Genomic DNA, 22,131 nt, shown 5'->3' with positions numbered 1-22,131 from the left:
TTTCATCTCTGTGAGTTGAATGCACATAAAAAAGAATTTCTGAGAATGTTTCTGTCTAGTTTTTGTGTAAACATATTTCCCTTTTCACCGTAGGCCTCAAAGCGCTACAAATGTCCACCTGCAGATTCTACAAAAAGAGCGTTTCAAAAATGCTCTATCAAAAGAAATGTTCAACTCTGTGACTTGAAGACACACATCACAAAGGGGTTTCTGAGAATGCTTCTGTGTAGTTTTTATGTGAAGATATTTCCTCTTTCACCATAGGCATCAAAGGGCTACAAATGTCCACTTGTGGATACTACAAAAAGAGTGTTTCCAAACTGCTCTAACAAAAGAAAGATTCAACTCTTTGAGTTGAAAGCACACATCACAAAGAAGTTTCTGAGAATGCTTCTGTGTAATTTTTAAGTGAAGTTATTTCATTTTACACCATAAGCCTCAAAGCTGACAAAATGTCCACTTGCAAATTCTACAAAAAGAGTTTTTCGAAACTTCTCTATGAAATGGAATGTTCAACCCTGTGAGTTGAAAGCAAACATCACAAAGAATTTTCTGAGAATGCTTCTTTGTAGTTTTTTTGTGAAGGTATTTCCTTTTCAACCAGAAGACTCAAAGCGCTCCAAATGTCCACTTGCAGAATCTACAAAAAGAGTGTTTCAAAACTGCTCTATCAAAAGAAAGTTCAACTCGGTGAGTTGAATGCACACATCACAAAGAAATTTCTGAGAGTTCTTCTGTGAAGTTTTTATGTGAAGATATTTCCTTTTTCAACGTAGGCCTCAAAGAGCTCCAAGTGTCCAATTGCAGATTCTTCAAAAAGAGAGTTTCAAAACTGCTCTATCAAAAGAAAGGTTCAACTCTGTGTGTTGAATGTACACATCACAAAGAAGTTTCTGACAATGCTTCCGTCTACCATTTATGTGAAGCTATCCCGTTTCCAATGAAGGCCTCAAAGCAGTCCAAATACCCACTTGCAAATTCTTCAAAAGAGTGTTTCAAAATTGCTCTATGAAAAGGCATGTTCCACTCAGTGATTTGAAAGCAAGCAACACAAAGAAGTTTTCGATAATGCTTCTGTGTTGTTCTCATATGAAGATATTGCCTTTTTCACCACAGGCCTCAAAGCGCCCCAAATATCCACTTGCAGATGCTACAAACAGAGTGTTTCAAAACTGCTCTATCAACAGAAAGTTTCATCTCTGTGAGTTGAATGCACATAAAAAACAATTTCTGAGAATGCTTCTGTCTAGTTTTTGTTTAAACATATTTCCCTTTTCACCGTAGGCCTCAAAGCGCTACAAATGTCCACCTGCATATTCTACAAAAAGAGCGTTTCAAAAATGCTCTATCAAAAGAAATGTTCAACTCTGTGACTTGAAGACACACATCACAAAGGGGTTTCTGAGAATGCTTCTGTGTAGTTTTTATGTGAAGATATTTCCTTTTTCACCATAGGCATCAAAGGGCTACAAATGTCCACTTGTGGATACTACAAAAAGAGTGTTTCCAAACTGCTCTAACAAAAGAAAGATTCAACTCTTTGAGTTGAAAGCACACATCACAAAGAAGTTTCTGAGAATGCTTCTGTGAAATATTTAAGTGAAGTTATTTCATTTTACACCATAAGCCTCAAAGCTGACAAAATGTCCACTTGCAAATTCTACAAAAAGAGTTTTTCAAAACTTCTCTATGAAATGGAATGTTCAACCCTGTAAGTTGAAAGCAAACATCACAAAGAATTTTCTGAGAATTCTTCGTTGTAGTTTTTTTGTGAAGGTATTTCCTTTTCAACCAGAAGCCTCAAAGCGCTCCAAATGTCCACTTGCAGATTCTACAAAAAGAGTGTTTCAAAACTGCTCTATCAAAAGAAAGTTCAACTCGGTGGGTTGAATGCACACATCACAAAGAAATTTCTGAGAGTTCTTCTGTGAAGTTTTTATGTGAAGATATTTCCTTTTTCAACGTAGGCCTCAAAGAGCTCCAAGTGTCCAATTGCAGATTCTTCAAAAAGAGAGTTTCAAAACTGCTCTATCAAAAGAAAGGTTCAACTCTGTGTGTTGAATGTACACATCACAAAGAAGTTTCTGACAATGCTTCCGTCTACCATTTATGTGAAGCTATCCCGTTTCCAATGAAGGCCTCAAAGCAGTCCAAATACCCACTTGCAAATTCTTCAAAAAGAGTGTTTCAAAATTGCTCTATGAAAAGGCATGTTCCACTCAGTGATTTGAAAGCAAGCAACACAAAGAAGTTTTTGAAAATGCTTCTGTGTTGTTCTCATATGAAGATATTGCCTTTTTCACCACAGGCCTCAAAGCGCCCCAAATATCCACTTGCAGATGCTACAAACAGAGTGTTTCAAAACTGCTCTATCAACAGAAAGTTTCATCTCTGTGAGTTGAATGCACATAAAAAAGAATTTCTGAGAATGTTTCTGTCTAGTTTTTGTGTAAACATATTTCCCTTTTCACCGTAGGCCTCAAAGCGCTACAAATGTCCACCTGCAGATTCTACAAAAAGAGCGTTTCAAAAATGCTCTATCAAAAGAAATGTCCAACTCTGTGACTTGAAGACACACATCACAAAGGGGTTTCTGAGAATGCTTCTGTGTAGTTTTTATGTGAAGATATTTCCTTTTTCACCATAGGCATCAAAGGGCTACAAATGTCCACTTGTGGATACTACAAAAAGAGTGTTTCCAAACTGCTCTAACAAAAGAAAGATTCAACTCTTTGAGTTGAAAGCACACATCACAAAGAAGTTTCTGAGAATGCTTCTGTGAAATATTTAAGTGAAGTTATTTCATTTTACACCATAAGCCTCAAAGCTGACAAAATGTCCACTTGCAAATTCTACAAAAAGAGTTTTTCAAAACTTCTCTATGAAATGGAATGTTCAACCCTGTGAGTTGAAAGCAAACATCACAAAGAATTTTCTGAGAATGCTTCTTTGTAGTTTTTTTGTGAAGGTATTTCCTTTTCAACCAGAAGACTCAAAGCGCTCCAAATGTCCACTTGCAGATTCTACAAAAAGAGTGTTTCAAAACTGCTCTATCAAAAGAAAGTTCAACTCGGTGAGTTGAATGCACACATCACAAAGAAATTTCTGAGAGTTCTTCTGTGAAGTTTTTATGTGAAGATATTTCCTTTTTCAACGTAGGCCTCAAAGAGCTCCAAGTGTCCAATTGCAGATTCTTCAAAAAGAGAGTTTCAAAACTGCTCTATCAAAAGAAAGGTTCAACTCTGTGTGTTGAATGTACACATCACAAAGAAGTTTCTGACAATGCTTCCGTCTACCATTTATGTGAAGCTATCCCGTTTCCAATGAAGGCCTCAAAGCAGTCCAAATACCCACTTGCAAATTCTTCAAAAAGAGTGTTTCAAAATTGCTCTATGAAAAGGCATGTTCCACTCAGTGATTTGAAAGCAAGCAACACAAAGAAGTTTTTGAAAATGCTTCTGTGTTGTTCTCATATGAAGATATTGCCTTTTTCACCACAGGCCTCAAAGCGCCCCAAATATCCACTTGCAGATGCTACAAACAGAGTGTTTCAAAACTGCTCTATCAACAGAAAGTTTCATCTCTGTGAGTTGAATGCACATAAAAAAGAATTTCTGAGAATGTTTCTGTCTAGTTTTTGTGTAAACATATTTCCCTTTTCACCGTAGGCCTCAAAGCGCTACAAATGTCCACCTGCAGATTCTACAAAAAGAGCGTTTCAAAAATGCTCTATCAAAAGAAATGTTCAACTCTGTGACTTGAAGACACACATCACAAAGGGGTTTCTGAGAATGCTTCTGTGTAGTTTTTATGTGAAGATATTTCCTTTTTCACCATAGGCATCAAAGGGCTACAAATGTCCACTTGTGGATACTACAAAAAGAGTGTTTCCAAACTGCTCTAACAAAAGAAAGATTCAACTCTTTGAGTTGAAAGCACACATCACAAAGAAGTTTCTGAGAATGCTTCTGTGTAATTTTTAAGTGAAGTTATTTCATTTTACACCATAAGCCTCAAAGCTGACAAAATGTCCACTTGCAAATTCTACAAAAAGAGTTTTTCGAAACTTCTCTATGAAATGGAATGTTCAACCCTGTGAGTTGAAAGCAAACATCACAAAGAATTTTCTGAGAATGCTTCTTTGTAGTTTTTTTGTGAAGGTATTTCCTTTTCAACCAGAAGACTCAAAGCGCTCCAAATGTCCACTTGCAGATTCTACAAAAAGAGTGTTTCAAAACTGCTCTATCAAAAGAAAGTTCAACTCGGTGAGTTGAATGCACACATCACAAAGAAATTTCTGAGAGTTCTTCTGTGAAGTTTTTATGTGAAGATATTTCCTTTTTCAACGTAGGCCTCAAAGAGCTCCAAGTGTCCAATTGCAGATTCTTCAAAAAGAGAGTTTCAAAACTGCTCTATCAAAAGAAAGGTTCAACTCTGTGTGTTGAATGTACACATCACAAAGAAGTTTCTGAGAATGCTTCCGTCTACCATTTATGTGAAGCTATCCCGTTTCCAATGAAGGCCTCAAAGCAGTCCAAATACCCACTTGCAAATTCTTCAAAAAGAGTGTTTCAAAATTGCTCTATGAGAAGGCATGTTCCACTCAGTGATTTGAAAGCAAGCAACACAAAGAAGTTTTTGAAAATGCTTCTGTGTTGTTCTCATATGAAGATATTGCCTTTTTCACCACAGGCCTCAAAGCGCCCCAAATATCCACTTGCAGATGCTACAAACAGAGTGTTTCAAAACTGCTCTATCAACAGAAAGTTTCATCTCTGTCAGTTGAATGCACATAAAAAAGAATTTCTGAGAATGTTTCTGTCTAGTTTTTGTGTAAACATATTTCCCTTTTCACCGTAGGCCTCAAAGCGCTACAAATGTCCACCTGCAGATTCTACAAAAAGAGCGTTTCAAAAATGCTCTATCAAAAGAAATGTTCAACTCTGTGACTTGAAGACACACATCACAAAGGGGTTTCTGAGAATGCTTCTGTGTAGTTTTTATGTGAAGATATTTCCTTTTTCACCATAGGCATCAAAGGGCTACAAATGTCCACTTGTGGATACTACAAAAAGAGTGTTTCCAAACTGCTCTAACAAAAGAAAGATTCAACTCTTTGAGTTGAAAGCACACATCACAAAGAAGTTTCTGAGAATGCTTCTGTGTAATTTTTAAGTGAAGTTATTTCATTTTACACCATAAGCCTCAAAGCTGACAAAATGTCCACTTGCAAATTCTACAAAAAGTGTTTTTCGAAACTTCTCTATGAAATGGAATGTTCAACCCTGTGAGTTGAAAGCAAACATCACAAAGAATTTTCTGAGAATGCTTCTTTGTAGTTTTTTTGTGAAGGTATTTCCTTTTCAACCAGAAGACTCAAAGCGCTCCAAATGTCCACTTGCAGATTCTACAAAAACAGTGTTTCAAAACTGCTCTATCAAAAGAAAGTTCAACTCGGTGAGTTGAATGCACACATCACAAAGAAATTTCTGAGAGTTCTTCTGTGAAGTTTTTATGTGAAGATATTTCCTTTTTCAACGTAGGCCTCAAAGAGCTCCAAGTGTCCAATTGCACATTCTTCAAAAAGAGAGTTTCAAAACTGCTCTATCAAAAGAAAGGTTCAACTCTGTGTGTTGAATGTACACATCACAAAGAAGTTTCTGAGAATGCTTCCGTCTACCTTTTATGTGAAGCTATCCCGTTTCCAATGAAGGCCTCAAAGCAGTCCAAATACCCACTTGCAAATTCTTCAAAAAGAGTGTTTCAAAATTGCTCTATGAAAAGGCATGTTCCACTCAGTGATTTGAAAGCAAGCAACACAAAGAAGTTTTTGATAATGCTTCTGTGTAGTTCTCATATGAAGATATTGCCTTTTTCACCACAGGCCTCAAAGCGCCCCAAATATCCACTTGCAGATGCTACAAACAGAGTGTTTCAAAACTGCTCTATCAACAGAAAGTTTCATCTCTGTGAGTTGAATGCACATAAAAAATAATTTCTGAGAATGCTTCTGTCTAGTTTTTGTGTAAACATATTTCCCTTTTCACCGTAGGCCTCAAAGCGCTACAAATGTCCACCTGCAGATTCTACAAAAAGAGCGTTTCAAAAATGCTCTATCAAAAGAAATGTTCAACTCTGTGACTTGAAGACACACATCACAAAGGGGTTTCTGAGAATGCTTCTGTGTAGTTTTTATGTGAAGATATTTCCTTTTTCACCATAGGCATCAAAGGGCTACAAATGTCCACTTGTGGATACTACAAAAAGAGTGTTTCCAAACTGCTCTAACAAAAGAAAGATTCAACTCTTTGAGTTGAAAGCACACATCACAAAGAAGTTTCTGAGAATGCTTCTGTGTAATTTTTAAGTGAAGTTATTTCATTTTACACCATAAGCCTCAAAGCTGACAAAATGTCCACTTGCAAATTCTACAAAAAGAGTTTTTCGAAACTTCTCTATGAAATGGAATGTTCAACCCTGTGAGTTGAAAGCAAACATCACAAAGAATTTTCTGAGAATGCTTCTTTGTAGTTTTTTTGTGAAGGTATTTCCTTTTCAACCAGAAGACTCAAAGCGCTCCAAATGTCCACTTGCAGATTCTACAAAAAGAGTGTTTCAAAACTGCTCTATCAAAAGAAAGTTCAACTCGGTGAGTTGAATGCACACATCACAAAGAAATTTCTGAGAGTTCTTCTGTGAAGTTTTTATGTGAAGATATTTCCTTTTTCAACGTAGGCCTCAAAGAGCTCCAAGTGTCCAATTGCAGATTCTTCAAAAAGAGAGTTTCAAAACTGCTCTATCAAAAGAAAGGTTCAACTCTGTGTGTTGAATGTACACATCACAAAGAAGTTTCTGACAATGCTTCCGTCTACCATTTATGTGAAGCTATCCCGTTTCCAATGAAGGCCTCAAAGCAGTCCAAATACCCACTTGCAAATTCTTCAAAAAGAGTGTTTCAAAATTGCTCTATGAGAAGGCATGTTCCACTCAGTGATTTGAAAGCAAGCAACACAAAGAAGTTTTTGAAAATGCTTCTGTGTTGTTCTCATATGAAGATATTGCCTTTTTCACCACAGGCCTCAAAGCGCCCCAAATATCCACTTGCAGATGCTACAAACAGAGTGTTTCAAAACTGCTCTATCAACAGAAAGTTTCATCTCTGTCAGTTGAATGCACATAAAAAAGAATTTCTGAGAATGTTTCTGTCTAGTTTTTGTGTAAACATATTTCCCTTTTCACCGTAGGCCTCAAAGCGCTACAAATGTCCACCTGCAGATTCTACAAAAAGAGCGTTTCAAAAATGCTCTATCAAAAGAAATGTTCAACTCTGTGACTTGAAGACACACATCACAAAGGGGTTTCTGAGAATGCTTCTGTGTAGTTTTTATGTGAAGATATTTCCTTTTTCACCATAGGCATCAAAGGGCTACAAATGTCCACTTGTGGATACTACAAAAAGAGTGTTTCCAAACTGCTCTAACAAAAGAAAGATTCAACTCTTTGAGTTGAAAGCACACATCACAAAGAAGTTTCTGAGAATGCTTCTGTGTAATTTTTAAGTGAAGTTATTTCATTTTACACCATAAGCCTCAAAGCTGACAAAATGTCCACTTGCAAATTCTACAAAAAGTGTTTTTCGAAACTTCTCTATGAAATGGAATGTTCAACCCTGTGAGTTGAAAGCAAACATCACAAAGAATTTTCTGAGAATGCTTCTTTGTAGTTTTTTTGTGAAGGTATTTCCTTTTCAACCAGAAGACTCAAAGCGCTCCAAATGTCCACTTGCAGATTCTACAAAAAGAGTGTTTCAAAACTGCTCTATCAAAAGAAAGTTCAACTCGGTGAGTTGAATGCACACATCACAAAGAAATTTCTGAGAGTTCTTCTGTGAAGTTTTTATGTGAAGATATTTCCTTTTTCAACGTAGGCCTCAAAGAGCTCCAAGTGTCCAATTGCACATTCTTCAAAAAGAGAGTTTCAAAACTGCTCTATCAAAAGAAAGGTTCAACTCTGTGTGTTGAATGTACACATCACAAAGAAGTTTCTGAGAATGCTTCCGTCTACCTTTTATGTGAAGCTATCCCGTTTCCAATGAAGGCCTCAAAGCAGTCCAAATACCCACTTGCAAATTCTTCAAAAAGAGTGTTTCAAAATTGCTCTATGAAAAGGCATGTTCCACTCAGTGATTTGAAAGCAAGCAACACAAAGAAGTTTTTGATAATGCTTCTGTGTAGTTCTCATATGAAGATATTGCCTTTTTCACCACAGGCCTCAAAGCGCCCCAAGTATCCACTTGCAGATGCTACAAACAGAGTGTTTCAAAACTGCTCTATCAACAGAAAGTTTCATCTCTGTGAGTTGAATGCACATAAAAAATAATTTCTGAGAATGCTTCTGTCTAGTTTTTGTTTAAACATATTTCCCTTTTCACCGTAGGCCTCAAAGCGCTACAAATGTCCACCTGCAGATTCTACAAAAAGAGCGTTTCAAAAATGCTCTATCAAAAGAAATGTTCAACTCTGTGACTTGAAGACACACATCACAAAGGGGTTTCTGAGAATGCTTCTGTGTAGTTTTTATGTGAAGATATTTCCTTTTTCACCATAGGCATCAAAGGGCTACAAATGTCCACTTGTGGATACTACAAAAAGAGTGTTTCCAAACTGCTCTAACAAAAGAAAGATTCAACTCTTTGAGTTGAAAGCACACATCACAAAGAAGTTTCTGAGAATGCTTCTGTGAAATATTTAAGTGAAGTTATTTCATTTTACACCATAAGCCTCAAAGCTGACAAAATGTCCACTTGCAAATTCTACAAAAAGAGTTTTTCAAAACTTCTCTATGAAATGGAATGTTCAACCCTGTGAGTTGAAAGCAAACATCACAAAGAATTTTCTGAGAATTCTTCGTTGTAGTTTTTTTGTGAAGGTATTTCCTTTTCAACCAGAAGACTCAAAGCGCTCCAAATGTCCACTTGCAGATTCTACAAAAAGAGTGTTTCAAAACTGCTCTATCAAAAGAAAGTTCAACTCGGTGAGTTGAATGCACACATCACAAAGAAATTTCTGAGAGTTCTTCTGTGAAGTTTTTATGTGAAGATATTTCCTTTTTCAACGTAGGCCTCAAAGAGCTCCAAGTGTCCAATTGCAGATTCTTCAAAAAGAGAGTTTCAAAACTGCTCTATCAAAAGAAAGGTTCAACTCTGTGTGTTGAATGTACACATCACAAAGAAGTTTCTGAGAATGCTTCCGTCTACCATTTATGTGAAGCTATCCCGTTTCCAATGAAGGCCTCAAAGCAGTCCAAATACCCACTTGCAAATTCTTCAAAAAGAGTGTTTCAAAATTGCTCTATGAAAAGGCATGTTCCACTCAGTGATTTGAAAGCAAGCAACACAAAGAAGTTTTTGAAAATGCTTCTGTGTTGTTCTCATATGAAGATATTGCCTTTTTCACCACAGGCCTCAAAGCGCCCCAAATATCCACTTGCAGATGCTACAAACAGAGTGTTTCAAAACTGCTCTATCAACAGAAAGTTTCATCTCTGTCAGTTGAATGCACATAAAAAAGAATTTCTGAGAATGTTTCTGTCTAGTTTTTGTGTAAACATATTTCCCTTTTCACCGTAGGCCTCAAAGCGCTACAAATGTCCACCTGCAGATTCTACAAAAAGAGCGTTTCAAAAATGCTCTATCAAAAGAAATGTTCAACTCTGTGACTTGAAGACACACATCACAAAGGGGTTTCTGAGAATGCTTCTGTGTAGTTTTTATGTGAAGATATTTCCTTTTTCACCATAGGCATCAAAGGGCTACAAATGTCCACTTGTGGATACTACAAAAAGAGTGTTTCCAAACTGCTCTAACAAAAGAAAGATTCAACTCTTTGAGTTGAAAGCACACATCACAAAGAAGTTTCTGAGAATGCTTCTGTGTAATTTTTAAGTGAAGTTATTTCATTTTACACCATAAGCCTCAAAGCTGACAAAATGTCCACTTGCAAATTCTACAAAAAGAGTTTTTCGAAACTTCTCTATGAAATGGAATGTTCAACCCTGTGAGTTGAAAGCAAACATCACAAAGAATTTTCTGAGAATGCTTCTTTGTAGTTTTTTTGTGAAGGTATTTCCTTTTCAACCAGAAGACTCAAAGCGCTCCAAATGTCCACTTGCAGATTCTACAAAAAGAGGGTTTCAAAACTGCTCTATCAAAAGAAAGTTCAACTCGGTGAGTTGAATGCACACATCACAAAGAAATTTCTGAGAGTTCTTCTGTGAAGTTTTTATGTGAAGATATTTCCTTTTTCAACGTAGGCCTCAAAGAGCTCCAAGTGTCCAATTGCAGATTCTTCAAAAAGAGAGTTTCAAAACTGCTCTATCAAAAGAAAGGTTCAACTCTGTGTGTTGAATGTACACATCACAAAGAAGTTTCTGAGAATGCTTCCGTCTACCTTTTATGTGAAGCTATCCCGTTTCCAATGAAGGCCTCAAAGCAGTCCAAATACCCACTTGCAAATTCTTCAAAAAGAGTGTTTCAAAATTGCTCTATGAAAAGGCATGTTCCACTCAGTGATTTGAAAGCAAGCAACACAAAGAAGTTTTTGATAATGCTTCTGTGTTGTTCTCATATGAAGATATTGCCTTTTTCACCACAGGCCTCAAAGCGCCCCAAATATCCACTTGCAGATGCTACAAACAGAGTGTTTCAAAACTGCTCTATCAACAGAAAGTTTCATCTCTGTGAGTTGAATGCACATAAAAAACAATTTCTGAGAATGCTTCTGTCTAGTTTTTGTTTAAACATATTTCCCTTTTCACCGTAGGCCTCAAAGCGCTACAAATGTCCACCTGCAGATTCTACAAAAAGAGCGTTTCAAAAATGCTCTATCAAAAGAAATGTTCAACTCTGTGACTTGAAGACACACATCACAAAGGGGTTTCTGAGAATGCTTCTGTGTAGTTTTTATGTGAAGATATTTCCTTTTTCACCATAGGCATCAAAGGGCTACAAATGTCCACTTGTGGATACTACAAAAAGAGTGTTTCCAAACTGCTCTAACAAAAGAAAGATTCAACTCTTTGAGTTGAAAGCACACATCACAAAGAAGTTTCTGAGAATGCTTCTGTGAAATATTTAAGTGAAGTTATTTCATTTTACACCATAAGCCTCAAAGCTGACAAAATGTCCACTTGCAAATTCTACAAAAAGAGTTTCTCAAAACTTCTCTATGAAATGGAATGTTCAACCCTGTGAGTTGAAAGCAAACATCACAAAGAATTTTCTGAGAATTCTTCGTTGTAGTTTTTTTGTGAAGGTATTTCCTTTTCAACCAGAAGACTCAAAGCGCTCCAAATGTCCACTTGCAGATTCTACAAAAAGAGTGTTTCAAAACTGCTCTATCAAAAGAAAGTTCAACTCGGTGAGTTGAATGCACACATCACAAAGAAATTTCTGAGAGTTCTTCTGTGAAGTTTTTATGTGAAGATATTTCCTTTTTCAACGTAGGCCTCAAAGAGCTCCAAGTGTCCAATTGCAGATTCTTCAAAAAGAGAGTTTCAAAACTGCTCTATCAAAAGAAAGGTTCAACTCTGTGTGTTGAATGTACACATCACAAAGAAGTTTCTGAGAATGCTTCCGTCTACCATTTATGTGAAGCTATCCCGTTTCCAATGAAGGCCTCAAAGCAGTCCAAATACCCACTTGCAAATTCTTCAAAAAGAGTGTTTCAAAATTGCTCTATGAAAAGGCAGGTTCCACTCAGTGATTTGAAAGCAAGCAACATAAAGAAGTTTTTGAAAATGCTTCTGTGTTGTTCTCATATGAAGATATTGCCTTTTTCACCACAGGCCTCAAAGCGCCCCAAATATCCACTTGCAGATGCTACAAACAGAGTGTTTCAAAACTGCTCTATCAACAGAAAGTTTCATCTCTGTGAGTTGAATGCACATAAAAAACAATTTCTGAGAATGCTTCTGTCTAGTTTTTGTTTAAACATATTTCCCTTTTCACCGTAGGCCTCAAAGCGCTACAAATGTCCACCTGCAGATTCTACAAAAAGAGCGTTTCAAAAATGCTCTATCAAAAGAAATGTTCAACTCTGTGACTTTAAGACACACATCACAAAGGGGTTTCTGAGAATGCTTCTGTGAAATATTTAAGTGAAGTTATTTCATTTTACACCATAAGCCTCAAAGCTGACAAAATGTCCACTTGCAAATTCTACAAAAAGAGTTTTTCAAAACTTCTCTATGAAATGGAATGTTCAACCCTGTGAGTTGAAAGCAAACATCACAAAGAATTTTCTGAGAATTCTTCGTTGTAGTTTTTTTGTGAAGGTATTTCCTTTTCAACCAGAAGACTCAAAGCGCTCCAAATGTCCACTTGCAGATTCTACAAAAAGAGTGTTTCAAAACTGCTCTATCAAAAGAAAGTTCAACTCGGTGAGTTGAATGCACACATCACAAAGAAATTTCTGAGAGTTCTTCTGTGAAGTTTTTATGTGAAGATATTTCCTTTTTCAACGTAGGCCTCAAAGAGCTCCAAGTGTCCAATTGCAGATTCTTCAAAAAGAGAGTTTCAAAACTGCTCTATCAAAAGAAAGGTTCAACTCTGTGTGTTGAATGTACACATCACAAAGAAGTTTCTGAGAATGCTTCCGTCTACCATTTATGTGAAGCTATCCCGTTTCCAATGAAGGCCTCAAAGCAGTCCAAATACCCACTTGCAAATTCTTCAAAAAGAGTGTTTCAAAATTGCTCTATGAAAAGGCATGTTCCACTCAGTGATTTGAAAGCAAGCAACACAAAGAAGTTTTTGAAAATGCTTCTGTGTTGTTCTCATATGAAGATATTGCCTTTTTCACCACAGGCCTCAAAGCGCCCCAAATATCCACTTGCAGATGCTACAAACAGAGTGTTTCAAAACTGCTCTATCAACAGAAAGTTTCATCTCTGTCAGTTGAATGCACATAAAAAAGAATTTCTGAGAATGTTTCTGTCTAGTTTTTGTGTAAACATATTTCCCTTTTCACCGTAGGCCTCAAAGCGCTACAAATGTCCACCTGCAGATTCTACAAAAAGAGCGTTTCAAAAATGCTCTATCAAAAGAAATGTTCAACTCTGTGACTTGAAGACACACATCACAAAGGGGTTTCTGAGAATGCTTCTGTGTAGTTTTTATGTGAAGATATTTCCTTTTTCACCATAGGCATCAAAGGGCTACAAATGTCCACTTGTGGATACTACAAAAAGAGTGTTTCCAAACTGCTCTAACAAAAGAAAGATTCAACTCTTTGAGTTGAAAGCACACATCACAAAGAAGTTTCTGAGAATGCTTCTGTGTAATTTTTAAGTGAAGTTATTTCATTTTACACCATAAGCATCAAAGCTGACAAAATGTCCACTTGCAAATTCTACAAAAAGAGTTTGTCGAAACTTCTCTATGAAATGGAATGTTCAACCCTGTGAGTTGAAAGCAAACATCACAAAGAATTTTCTGAGAATGCTTCTTTGTAGTTTTTTTGTGAAGGTATTTCCTTTTCAACCAGAAGACTCAAAGCGCTCCAAATGTCCACTTGCAGATTCTACAAAAAGAGTGTTTCAAAACTGCTCTATCAAAAGAAAGTTCAACTCGGTGAGTTGAATGCACACATCACAAAGAAATTTCTGAGAGTTCTTCTGTGAAGTTTTTATGTGAAGATATTTCCTTTTTCAACGTAGGCCTCAAAGAGCTCCAAGTGTCCAATTGCAGATTCTTCAAAAAGAGAGTTTCAAAACTGCTCTATCAAAAGAAAGGTTCAACTCTGTGTGTTGAATGTACACATCACAAAGAAGTTTCTGAGAATGCTTCCGTCTACCTTTTATGTGAAGCTATCCCGTTTCCAATGAAGGCCTCAAAGCAGTCCAAATACCCACTTGCAAATTCTTCAAAAAGAGTGTTTCAAAATTGCTCTATGAAAAGGCATGTTCCACTCAGTGATTTGAAAGCAAGCAACACAAAGAAGTTTTTGATAATGCTTCTGTGTTGTTCTCATATGAAGATATTGCCTTTTTCACCACAGGCCTCAAAGCGCCCCAAATATCCACTTGCAGATGCTACAAACAGAGTGTTTCAAAACTGCTCTATCAACAGAAAGTTTCATCTCTGTGAGTTGAATGCACATAAAAAACAATTTCTGAGAATGCTTCTGTCTAGTTTTTGTTTAAACATATTTCCCTTTTCACCGTAGGCCTCAAAGCGCTACAAATGTCCACCTGCAGATTCTACAAAAAGAGCGTTTCAAAAATGCTCTATCAAAAGAAATGTTCAACTCTGTGACTTGAAGACACACATCACAAAGGGGTTTCTGAGAATGCTTCTGTGTAGTTTTTATGTGAAGATATTTCCTTTTTCACCATAGGCATCAAAGGGCTACAAATGTCCACTTGTGGATACTACAAAAAGAGTGTTTCCAAACTGCTCTAACAAAAGAAAGATTCAACTCTTTGAGTTGAAAGCACACATCACAAAGAAGTTTCTGAGAATGCTTCTGTGAAATATTTAAGTGAAGTTATTTCATTTTACACCATAAGCCTCAAAGCTGACAAAATGTCCACTTGCAAATTCTACAAAAAGAGTTTCTCAAAACTTCTCTATGAAATGGAATGTTCAACCCTGTGAGTTGAAAGCAAACATCACAAAGAATTTTCTGAGAATTCTTCGTTGTAGTTTTTTTGTGAAGGTATTTCCTTTTCAACCAGAAGACTCAAAGCGCTCCAAATGTCCACTTGCAGATTCTACAAAAAGAGTGTTTCAAAACTGCTCTATCAAAAGAAAGTTCAACTCGGTGAGTTGAATGCACACATCACAAAGAAATTTCTGAGAGTTCTTCTGTGAAGTTTTTATGTGAAGATATTTCCTTTTTCAACGTAGGCCTCAAAGAGCTCCAAGTGTCCAATTGCAGATTCTTCAAAAAGAGAGTTTCAAAACTGCTCTATCAAAAGAAAGGTTCAACTCTGTGTGTTGAATGTACACATCACAAAGAAGTTTCTGAGAATGCTTCCGTCTACCATTTATGTGAAGCTATCCCGTTTCCAATGAAGGCCTCAAAGCAGTCCAAATACCCACTTGCAAATTCTTCAAAAAGAGTGTTTCAAAATTGCTCTATGAAAAGGCAGGTTCCACTCAGTGATTTGAAAGCAAGCAACATAAAGAAGTTTTTGAAAATGCTTCTGTGTTGTTCTCATATGAAGATATTGCCTTTTTCACCACAGGCCTCAAAGCGCCCCAAATATCCACTTGCAGATGCTACAAACAGAGTGTTTCAAAACTGCTCTATCAACAGAAAGTTTCATCTCTGTGAGTTGAATGCACATAAAAAACAATTTCTGAGAATGCTTCTGTCTAGTTTTTGTTTAAACATATTTCCCTTTTCACCGTAGGCCTCAAAGCGCTACAAATGTCCACCTGCAGATTCTACAAAAAGAGCGTTTCAAAAATGCTCTATCAAAAGAAATGTTCAACTCTGTGACTTTAAGACACACATCACAAAGGGGTTTCTGAGAATGCTTCTGTGTAGTTTTTATGTGAAGATATTTCCTTTTTCACCATAGGCATCAAAGGGCTACAAATGTCCACTTGTGGATACTACAAAAAGAGTGTTTCCAAACTGCTCTAACAAAAGAAAGATTCAACTCTTTGAGTTGAAAGCACACATCACAAAGAAGTTTCTGAGAATGCTTCTGTGAAATATTTAAGTGAAGTTATTTCATTTTACACCATAAGCCTCAAAGCTGACAAAATGTCCACTTGCAAATTCTACAAAAAGAGTTTTTCAAAACTTCTCTATGAAATGGAATGTTCAACCCTGTGAGTTGAAAGCAAACATCACAAAGAATTTTCTGAGAATTCTTCGTTGTAGTTTTTTTGTGAAGGTATTTCCTTTTCAACCAGAAGACTCAAAGCGCTCCAAATGTCCACTTGCAGATTCTACAAAAAGAGTGTTTCAAAACTGCTCTATCAAAAGAAAGTTCAACTCGGTGAGTTGAATGCACACATCACAAAGAAATTTCTGAGAGTTCTTCTGTGAAGTTTTTATGTGAAGATATTTCCTTTTTCAACGTAGGCCTCAAAGAGCTCCAAGTGTCCAATTGCAGATTCTTCAAAAAGAGAGTTTCAAAACTGCTCTATCAAAAGAAAGGTTCAACTCTGTGTGTTGAATGTACACATCACAAAGAAGTTTCTGAGAATGCTTCCGTCTACCATTTATGTGAAGCTATCCCGTTTCCAATGAAGGCCTCAAAGCAGTCCAAATACCCACTTGCAAATTCTTCAAAAAGAGTGTTTCAAAATTGCTCTATGAAAAGGCATGTTCCACTCAGTGATTTGAAAGCAAGCAACACAAAGAAGTTTTTGAAAATGCTTCTGTGTTGTTCTCATATGAAGATATTGCCTTTTTCACCACAGGCCTCAAAGCGCCCCAAATATCCACTTGCAGATGCTACAAACAGAGTGTTTCAAAACTGCTCTATCAACAGGAAGTTTCATCTCTGTCAGTTGAATGCACATAAAAAAGAATTTCTGAGAATGTTTCTGTCTAGTTTTTGTGTAAACATATTTCCCTTTTCACCGTAGGCCTCAAAGCGCTACAAATGTCCACCTGCAGATTCTACAAAAAGAGCGTTTCAAAAATGCTCTATCAAAAGAAATGTTCAACTCTGTGACTTGAAGACACACATCACAAAGGGGTTTCTGAGAATGCTTCTGTGTAGTTTTTATGTGAAGATATTTCCTTTTTCACCATAGGCATCAAAGGGCTACAAATGTCCACTTGTGGATACTACAAAAAGAGTGTTTCCAAACTGCTCTAACAAAAGAAAGATTCAACTCTTTGAGTTGAAAGCACACATCACAAAGAAGTTTCTGAGAATGCTTCTGTGAAATATTTAAGTGAAGTTATTTCATTTTACACCATAAGCCTCAAAGCTGACAAAATGTCCACTTGCAAATTCTACAAAAAGAGTTTTTCAAAACTTCTCTATGAAATGGAATGTTCAACCCTGTAAGTTGAAAGCAAACATCACAAAGAATTTTCTGAGAATTCTTCGTTGTAGTTTTTTTGTGAAGGTATTTCCTTTTCAACCAGAAGCCTCAAAGCGCTCCAAATGTCCACTTGCAGATTCTACAAAAAGAGTGTTTCAAAACTGCTCTATCAAAAGAAAGTTCAACTCGGTGAGTTGAATGCACACATCACAAAGAAATTTCTGAGAGTTCTTCTGTGAAGTTTTTATGTGAAGATATTTCCTTTTTCAACGTAGGCCTCAAAGAGCTCCAAGTGTCCAATTGCAGATTCTTCAAAAAGAGAGTTTCAAAACTGCTCTATCAAAAGAAAGGTTCAACTCTGTGTGTTGAATGTACACATCACAAAGAAGTTTCTGAGAATGCTTCCTTCTACCTTTTATGTGAAGCTATCCCGTTTCCAATGAAGGCCTCAAAGCAGTCCAAATACCCACTTGCAAATTCTTCAAAAAGAGTGTTTCAAAATTGCTCTATGAAAAGGCATGTTCCACTCAGTGATTTGAAAGCAAGCAACACAAAGAAGTTTCTGATAATGCTTCTGTGTTGTTCTCATATGAAGATATTGCCTTTTTCACCACAGGCCTCAAAGCGCCCCAAATATCCACTTGCAGATGCTACAAACAGAGTGTTTCAAAACTGCTCTATCAACAGAAAGTTTCATCTCTGTGAGTTGAATGCACATAAAAAAGAATTTCTGAGAATGTTTCTGTCTAGTTTTTGTGTAAACATATTTCCCTTTTCACCGTAGGCCTCAAAGCGCTACAAATGTCCACCTGCAGATTCTACAAAAAGAGCGTTTCAAAAATGCTCTATCAAAAGAAATGTCCAACTCTGTGACTTGAAGACACACATCACAAAGGGGTTTCTGAGAATGCTTCTGTGTAGTTTTTATGTGAAGATATTTCCTTTTTCACCATAGGCATCAAAGGGCTAAAAATGTCCACTTGTGGATACTACAAAAAGAGTGTTTCCAAACTGCTCTAACAAAAGAAAGATTCAACTCTTTGAGTTGAAAGCACACATCACAAAGAAGTTTCTGAGAATGCTTCTGTGAAATATTTAAGTGAAGTTATTTCATTTTACACCATAAGCCTCAAAGCTGACAAAATGTCCACTTGCAAATTCTACAAAAAGAGTTTTTCAAAACTTCTCTATGAAATGGAATGTTCAACCCTGTGAGTTGAAAGCAAACATCACAAAGAATTTTCTGAGAATGCTTCTTTGTAGTTTTTTTGTGAAGGTATTTCCTTTTCAACCAGAAGACTCAAAGCGCTCCAAATGTCCACTTGCAGATTCTACAAAAAGAGTGTTTCAAAACTGCTCTATCAAAAGAAAGTTCAACTCGGTGAGTTGAATGCACACATCACAAAGAAATTTCTGAGAGTTCTTCTGTGAAGTTTTTATGTGAAGATATTTCCTTTTTCAACGTAGGCCTCAAAGAGCTCCAAGTGTCCAATTGCAGATTCTTCAAAAAGAGAGTTTCAAAACTGCTCTATCAAAAGAAAGGTTCAACTCTGTGTGTTGAATGTACACATCACAAAGAAGTTTCTGACAATGCTTCCGTCTACCATTTATGTGAAGCTATCCCGTTTCCAATGAAGGCCTCAAAGCAGTCCAAATACCCACTTGCAAATTCTTCAAAAAGAGTGTTTCAAAATTGCTCTATGAAAAGGCATGTTCCACTCAGTGATTTGAAAGCAAGCAACACAAAGAAGTTTTTGAAAATGCTTCTGTGTTGTTCTCATATGAAGATATTGCCTTTTTCACCACAGGCCTCAAAGCGCCCCAAATATCCACTTGCAGATGCTACAAACAGAGTGTTTCAAAACTGCTCTATCAACAGAAAGTTTCATCTCTGTGAGTTGAATGCACATAAAAAAGAATTTCTGAGAATGTTTCTGTCTAGTTTTTGTGTAAACATATTTCCCTTTTCACCGTAGGCCTCAAAGCGCTACAAATGTCCACCTGCAGATTCTACAAAAAGAGCGTTTCAAAAATGCTCTATCAAAAGAAATGTTCAACTCTGTGACTTGAAGACACACATCACAAAGGGGTTTCTGAGAATGCTTCTGTGTAGTTTTTATGTGAAGATATTTCCTTTTTCACCATAGGCATCAAAGGGCTACAAATGTCCACTTGTGGATACTACAAAAAGAGTGTTTAAAAACTGCTCTAACAAAAGAAAGATTCAACTCTTTGAGTTGAAAGCACACATCACAAAGAAGTTTCTGAGAATGCTTCTGTGTAATTTTTAAGTGAAGTTATTTCATTTTACACCATAAGCATCAAAGCTGACAAAATGTCCACTTGCAAATTCTACAAAAAGAGTTTGTCGAAACTTCTCTATGAAATGGAATGTTCAACCCTGTGAGTTGAAAGCAAACATCACAAAGAATTTTCTGAGAATGCTTCTTTGTAGTTTTTTTGTGAAGGTATTTCCTTTTCAACCAGAAGACTCAAAGCGCTCCAAATGTCCACTTGCAGATTCTACAAAAAGAGTGTTTCAAAACTGCTCTATCAAAAGAAAGTTCAACTCGGTGAGTTGAATGCACACATCACAAAGAAATTTCTGAGAGTTCTTCTGTGAAGTTTTTATGTGAAGATATTTCCTTTTTCAACGTAGGCCTCAAAGAGCTCCAAGTGTCCAATTGCAGATTCTTCAAAAAGAGAGTTTCAAAACTGCTCTATCAAAAGAAAGGTTCAACTCTGTGTGTTGAATGTACACATCACAAAGAAGTTTCTGACAATGCTTCCGTCTACCATTTATGTGAAGCTATCCCGTTTCCAATGAAGGCCTCAAAGCAGTCCAAATACCCACTTGCAAATTCTTCAAAAAGAGTGTTTCAAAATTGCTCTATGAGAAGGCATGTTCCACTCAGTGATTTGAAAGCAAGCAACACAAAGAAGTTTTTGAAAATGCTTCTGTGTTGTTCTCATATGAAGATATTGCCTTTTTCACCACAGGCCTCAAAGCGCCCCAAATATCCACTTGCAGATGCTACAAACAGAGTGTTTCAAAACTGCTCTATCAACAGAAAGTTTCATCTCTGTGAGTTGAATGCACATAAAAAATAATTTCTGAGAATGTTTCTGTCTAGTTTTTGTGTAAACATATTTCCCTTTTCACCGTAGGCCTCAAAGCGCTACAAATGTCCACCTGCAGATTCTACAAAAAGAGCGTTTCAAAAATGCTCTATCAAAAGAAATGTTCAACTCTGTGACTTGAAGACACACATCACAAAGGGGTTTCTGAGAATGCTTCTGTGTAGTTTTTATGTGAAGATATTTCCTTTTTCACCATAGGCATCAAAGGGCTACAAATGTCCACTTGTGGATACTACAAAAAGAGTGTTTCCAAACTGCTCTAACAAAAGAAAGATTCAACTCTTTGAGTTGAAAGCACACATCACAAAGAAGTTTCTGAGAATGCTTCTGTGAAATATTTAAGTGAAGTTATTTCATTTTACACCACAAGCCTCAAAGCTGACAAAATGTCCACTTGCAAATTCTACAAAAAGAGTTTTTCAAAACTTCTCTATGAAATGGAATGTTCAACCCTGTGAGTTGAAAGCAAACATCACAAAGAATTTTCTGAGAATTCTTCGTTGTAGTTTTTTTGTGAAGGTATTTCCTTTTCAACCAGAAGACTCAAAGCGCTCCAAATGTCCACTTGCAGATTCTACAAAAAGAGTGTTTCAAAACTGCTCTATCAAAAGAAAGTTCAACTCGGTGAGTTGAATGCACACATCACAAAGAAATTTCTGAGAGTTCTTCTGTGAAGTTTTTATGTGAAGATATTTCCTTTTTCAACGTAGGCCTCAAAGAGCTCCAAGTGTCCAATTGCAGATTCTTCAAAAAGAGAGTTTCAAAACTGCTCTATCAAAAGAAAGGTTCAACTCTGTGTGTTGAATGTACACATCACAAAGAAGTTTCTGAGAATGCTTCCGTCTACCATTTATGTGAAGCTATCCCGTTTCCAATGAAGGCCTCAAAGCAGTCCAAATACCCACTTGCAAATTCTTCAAAAAGAGTGTTTCAAAATTGCTCTATGAAAAGGCATGTTCCACTCAGTGATTTGAAAGCAAGCAACACAAAGAAGTTTTTGAAAATGCTTCTGTGTTGTTCTCATATGAAGATATTGCCTTTTTCACCACAGGCCTCAAAGCGCCCCAAATATCCACTTGCAGATGCTACAAACAGAGTGTTTCAAAACTGCTCTATCAACAGAAAGTTTCATCTCTGTCAGTTGAATGCACATAAAAAAGAATTTCTGAGAATGTTTCTGTCTAGTTTTTGTGTAAACATATTTCCCTTTTCACCGTAGGCCTCAAAGCGCTACAAATGTCCACCTGCAGTTTCTACAAAAAGAGCGTTTCAAAAATGCTCTATCAAAAGAAATGTTCAACTCTGTGACTTGAAGACACACATCACAAAGGGGTTTCTGAGAATGCTTCTGTGTAGTTTTTATGTGAAGATATTTCCTTTTTCACCATAGGCATCAAAGGGCTACAAATGTCCACTTGTGGATACTACAAAAAGAGTGTTTCCAAACTGCTCTAACAAAAGAAAGATTCAACTCTTTGAGTTGAAAGCACACATCACAAAGAAGTTTCTGAGAATGCTTCTGTGTAATTTTTAAGTGAAGTTATTTCATTTTACACCATAAGCCTCAAAGCTGACAAAATGTCCACTTGCAAATTCTACAAAAAGAGTTTTTCGAAACTTCTCTATGAAATGGAATGTTCAACCCTGTGAGTTGAAAGCAAACATCACAAAGAATTTTCTGAGAATGCTTCTTTGTAGTTTTTTTGTGAAGGTATTTCCTTTTCAACCAGAAGACTCAAAGCGCTCCAAATGTCCACTTGCAGATTCTACAAAAAGAGTGTTTCAAAACTGCTCTATCAAAAGAAAGTTCAACTCGGTGAGTTGAATGCACACATCACAAAGAAATTTCTGAGAGTTCTTCTGTGAAGTTTTTATGTGAAGATATTTCCTTTTTCAACGTAGGCCTCAAAGAGCTCCAAGTGTCCAATTGCAGATTCTTCAAAAAGAGAGTTTCAAAACTGCTCTATCAAAAG

The sequence above is a fragment of the Pan paniscus genome, chromosome 21 (genome assembly GCF_029289425.2).
Source record: "Pan paniscus chromosome 21, NHGRI_mPanPan1-v2.0_pri, whole genome shotgun sequence".
Classification (NCBI taxonomy): domain Eukaryota; kingdom Metazoa; phylum Chordata; class Mammalia; order Primates; family Hominidae; genus Pan; species Pan paniscus.
Note: the sequence above shows the minus strand (reverse complement) of the source record.